Below are 5,778 nucleotides of genomic sequence, written 5' to 3' on the forward strand. Positions count from 1 at the left end.
TTGATAATCAGCATCAGAAGAATAAAAGGCCTTTGTAGGAATGTTCATAAGAGGGTGATAAAACAATATTTCAAATTTGCTACTTATTAAACTATAAAATTTTTACTGTAGATGAAGGCTGAACATGTTATACTTTTTTGAATTATACTTGTTGAATTGTCTGTGGATTTAGGCATCCCTAATGCCACCTTCCAGAGAAAATCTGAAGCTTACTATTAACACATGAAGGGTTGCTACAGAAACTAAATGTAATGAAAGGAAATGTAATTATCTTTTATGCATTTGCTTTCTCACATGCGATAAGACATTCCTTTTGTGCAATTAAGGTGAGGGGTAAGGATGGATATGAGTGGTAGCTATAGAACATACTGTTTTCAACTCCACTCTGCAAAAAATCACCTGAGGCCAAGAAATCTGCATTTTTAACACACATTCCAGATGTGGATTGTCCTTGATCCACAGTTTATGAAATTCTGGTAGAGTTGAACCCCTTTACAGCTGCTATGGAAGGACAGAACCACCTGCTAACTCATAGCCTATATGTGATTTGGTATAGCTGAAGCCCAGATACAACAGGAAATGGATTAACAGTTGGCTTAAGTGAGGGAAAAGGCCTCAAATCCATAAATTGCCAAGTGCTGGTTGTGTACATGCCATCACATCAGGTATCAGAGAATTAACTAAATTCCTCATTTCTACCAGGCTCTTCAAAAGACAAGTAAGTGTTAATTTTCAGAGAGCCACGTGAATTTCAAACTATTCCCCTAGGGAAGTAGCATAAAAATCCCCTTTCCCCCAGTCAGAATAAAAGTTATATTTTTACCTTTAAAAATTCCATGCTGTACAAATTTTAAACTTGTTTCCAACCCACATATTTCACAGAATGTTATAAAATTTTAGTTATGAAGCAAAAGGTATAATAAATCCTCTTACAAATAACAATAATATTGAAAACTTTTTAAAAATTAGGCATCAGTGAGAAACTTCCATACTTGACCATGCTTTCTAACTCCAAAGCACACCCCAAGAAATTACTGGGGATAGTTTATTAAAATCACTATCCATCAGGTGCTGAGGGGAAAAAAAATGGAGTGGAAAACATAAAGTTTGTATTTGATTTGAATGAGCACACGGGCTCCCTTTAAAAGGAAGAGACTACTGTGCTGTTATATGAGGCTTTGCCTCATATGGTCTGTGTGACCACCAGTAGGTCACTTGGTCTTTTGGAGCAACAGTTACAATGCCCACCTACAAGTGTGGTTATTGGGAGTAAATGAGATAAAGTGAATGGAAGTGTCTAGCAGAGTGACTGATTCATAGTGGATGCTCAGTAATCCTGATATTTTCTACCATGTTAGCATGAACATTTAATTTAGAAAGAAAGAAAAGCAAGTGAAGGTAATTATTTTGGAATCTTATAAGTAGTTAAGAAAATGTAATCTATGAGATGGTAAAGACATGGCTTTTTGAGAAATTCAGTTTTAAATCTTGACTAGGCCCCTTAGTAACCTTGCGACTTTGGGCAAGTGACTTAAAGTTTTTAAGGTTGTCCTCCTCGTTTGTGAAAATGAGACTAACATAGAGATACTATGAGAATTTCCAGGAGAAAGAGCATAAACTACTTAGTATAATAAGGTCTGGGATAAGATACACCCTTGGTCTGCAGCAGATGTTATTCCTATCATTATCTCATTATCATTTTTTTAATATGTTTTATTGATTTTTTACAGAGAGGAAGGGAGAGAGAGTTAGAAACATCGATGAGAGAGAAACATCAATCAGCTGCCTCCTGCACACCCCCCACTGGAGATGTGCCCGCAACCAAGGTACATGCTCTTGACCGGAATCAAACCTGGGACCCTTGAGTCTGCAAGGCCGACACTCTATCCACTGGGCCAAACCAGTTAGGGCTCATTATCATTTTTATTGATTAACTCTATGGACCAGATTAAGGCCTTGAATGTTCATTTCTAGGCAAACTTATTTGGCACAAGTCCCATACGTTTACAAAAGGTCAAATTACATGATTTTAGCCTTCTGGCAGAACAACTTTATCAACCTCAAAAGTAACCTCTATACTGTTTTTCAGATCACTGGAGGCTGGCCACATGATATTTGGCTTCTAAATCCTGGATGAGTGTTATCTTGCAGAGAACTCCAGCCAGGGCAATAGGAAACCTGGTGCACTTCTTACAAAGTAAGCAAGTCCCCTGGCCCTTTGAGTAAGAAAATGGGCGAGAAGTTAATACTTGGGGTTTAAATCATAGGAAAATGCCTGTACCCCAAGCATTCATGTAATTCTGGTAAAATGTGAGCCTTCTGTATCCCAAAAGAAATTAAAATGCACATATCTTCAACGCAATTATTCAGAGTAATAAAAGAGAGACTTATGCATGATATGCAAATTATACAACAGATATGCAAATCATAATTCAAGTCTTTCCTTGAATTAGAAACAATTAGGAATTGGTTCCACTAGAGACTTCCAAAGAGGATAGGGAGGAAACTGTCACCCTCATCTTGTTCCATGCAACTGAAATATCCAGGTGTAGAAAGGGAAAGGAGGGGGACAGAAAGTGAATGTGTGATTCTGCTATTTCAGATCCTTACAAATCATGTTTGTGGACAGGAAGAGTTGGGAGTTTGTGGACCTTGTTATTCCCTTGTTATGTCATCAAGAGTTAGTGGCAGCTCCTTTTTCAGAATGACTCTGGTTTTCAGAGGATTCTGAACTCAACACTGGTTTTAGGTTTGTTTGCAGTGATCACTAACCCCTTAGAAGAGAGCCATATTTGTAAAATCTATTTTCTCTTTTTTGGAAAGCTAATTTTCCACCTATAGTTGAAGATTTACTTTTACAACTACTTCCTGAGCCAGACCCTGTGTGAGGCACTCCGCATACATTATTTCATTGAATGTCCATGCTGTAGGCACATTAGCCCCAAGAGACTTGGCGGTAGCATCCACCTCGTGGGGCATCCTGCTACAACTTATGTAGTTAACAAGGGGCAGAAGCTGGGGGAAGAGGGTTTGTGAAGATCTAGACCCCTAACTTAGGTTGCTTCTCCAGACATTAAAGAAAAACCAAGAGTGATGCAGTCTCCGTTTTAGAGGAGGAAGGTACCATCTACTGCAGGCATGTATCCACATGAAACCAAACCAGGTAGAGAGAATAAACACAATAAGACTGCAAAGTTGGGTTGTATCAAGATAGGAGAAGTTTCATGTGCTTGGAGCAATCAGGAGAGATTTCATGGAGGAGGTGGCCTTCCAGAGGCTAGCATAGCATGAGATGAACAGCACATTGTAGACTTTGGCTAAAACATAAATTATGAACATTAGGACATTCTACCAAGGCAGATTGAACATACGTTGTACTAGCTAATTCTGTCGGTGAAGAAGAGTTTTCTCAAAGTTCTTTAGCAAGGGAGACAGTGAGCTAAGAGCGGTGCTTTAGGAAGATTCATCTGGAACTGTGAATAGGAATAAGTGGGATGGGGGAGACCAGAGGCTGGAAGACTCATCAGAAGGTCTGGGAAGGGTCCATGGAGGACAGACCACCCACGACTGACTGCCTTCACCAATCTAACACATAGCACAGAGCCTGGTACTACATTGGTTTTCAGTGTGAAAGGATGAGAGCCAGGGAGTAAAAGAGAGAGAGAGTAAGGAAAGAAAGGAGGAAGGAAGGAGGATGTTTTAGGGACTTTGGGAACTTGTATTGCATATTCTCAATTTATAAATGTCATCCCCTAGAACATCCCACTCCACAAAAAGGAGTGCATGTACAACTAGTTAAATCCAAGGAAGATCTGTTGTACAGTTCATTGTATTGTTCCAGTGTCAATTTCCTGGCTGTGATAATGTACCACCATATGTAAGAGGCTAACATGGGGAAAGCTGGACAAGGGAACATGGGATTTCTCTCTATATTTTTTGCAGCATCATGTGAGTTTGTAATTAGCTCAAATTATAAGTTCTTTAAAAAATCCATGCAAGTTGTAAACACTTTCACACACATACCCCCACCCAGTTCTATCAGATGGCTATCCTTGCACTGACTCTCTTTGGCAGTTCACCAGGCTGAGTTAGAACAGGGTGACCTGCAGGGCGAGACTGCCTCAGTTAGGCGTCCCCATCTCAGGGACATGGCCCTTAATCTCTGACATTCCTCAAAGCCCTTTATTTCCCTAATCTCCCCAAAGATTGTTATTTGTTTTCTAGATGTATTAAAGTTCCCAAGTTTTCCATTTCAAAACTCTTATTTCAATACCCACTGTATCCAAAGAGCTAAACAAAAATATTATCAGTATATTCACATTTTTTCTTTTAAATTTCCTCCATCTGAGAGATGTTCAGATCATTATATGTTATTCTTCAAATGCTCTATAGGACTTTATTCCTCCCTGGTTATCACTTATATCTATATGCTATTTCAACCACCTATTTTGCCACACAAACCCCACTTTTCTGCAAAAATCTTAGAATGCTTTAAATTCCTACTTATCATCTCCTGTTTTCAAGATTCCCCAATTATATAATGAAATAAGCATCTATATATATAAAAGGCTAATATGCTACGTGTCCCTCAAAAAATCCAAGTGGTCGCTATGATGTGCACTGACCACCAGGGGGCAGATGCTCAATGCAGGAGGTGCGGTGATGCACACTGGCCATTTACAAAGAAATGGCATCGCAGACCTGGCACTGACAAAGCAACACTCGGCTTCCCCCAAGTGGGACACAGGCTCCGCCACCACCCTGGAGCAACAGCCCACCAAATCGCAGCCAATGCTGCCGAGACCCCCTGGCGCAAAATGTGCTCCACAGCCCAGCCTGGAAATGGTGGCTGTGGGTGCTGGGTAATGACGTCACGTAGCAACGCCCAGCTTCCTCTCCCTAGCAACAGGCCATCTATAATAATAAAAGCACAATATGCAAATCGACTGAACAACCGAACAGCAGGACAGTCCAGACAACTGTCTGGATGGCCTTCTGGATGGCCACACTATGACATGAGCTGGCACCAGGCCAGTCAAGGTGGGTGTGATTGGTCAGGGGGCCCCACCATTGCCCCAGGATCACCCACAGAGGGAGGCCCAGGCCACCCGGCTAGTGGCCACAGAGGGAGGTTGAGGCCACCTGCTTGGCAGCACTGCGGCAGGTGGGTGGGGCCTCCCTCTGTGGGGCAATCAATCTGGGGACCCCATGATCAACTGCCCCACAGATGGAGGCCCAGGCCAGCCAAGTGATCACACTCCATGCATGTTGCCTACAGAGGGAGGCAATTGGTGGCAGGAGATGGGGGGGGCAGTGTCGCACAGATGGCAAGCAGTGGCAGCGGCAGGGGCGGTAGGAAGGAAAGCCACAATAGGCCCTGATCACCAGCCAGGCCTCACAATCCTACCTGAGGGGTCCCGGATTGTGAGAGGGCACAGGCCAGGCTGAGAGACACCGCCCATCCCCGTGCACAAATTTTATGCACTAGGCCACTAGTTTAACAATAAATGGCACTACAGATCTGGCGCCCACAAAAGCAACACTCAGTTTCACCCAAGTGGGACACAGACCCCACCACCACCCCAGAGCGACACCCACCAAATTGCAACCAACACTGCCAAGACCCCCTGGTGCAAAATGCAGCCCACAGCCCAGCCCAGCCCAGAAACAGTGGCTGTGGGTGCTGGCTTCCTCTCCCTAGCGACTAGCCTCCTTGCAGTTTCTTGAGCCCAGGAACATAACTTGCTTTATAGCCAGGTGCAAAGATTTTACTCTTTA

Source organism: Cnephaeus nilssonii (genome assembly GCF_951640355.1).
Source record: "Cnephaeus nilssonii genome assembly, chromosome: 10".
Classification (NCBI taxonomy): domain Eukaryota; kingdom Metazoa; phylum Chordata; class Mammalia; order Chiroptera; family Vespertilionidae; genus Cnephaeus; species Cnephaeus nilssonii.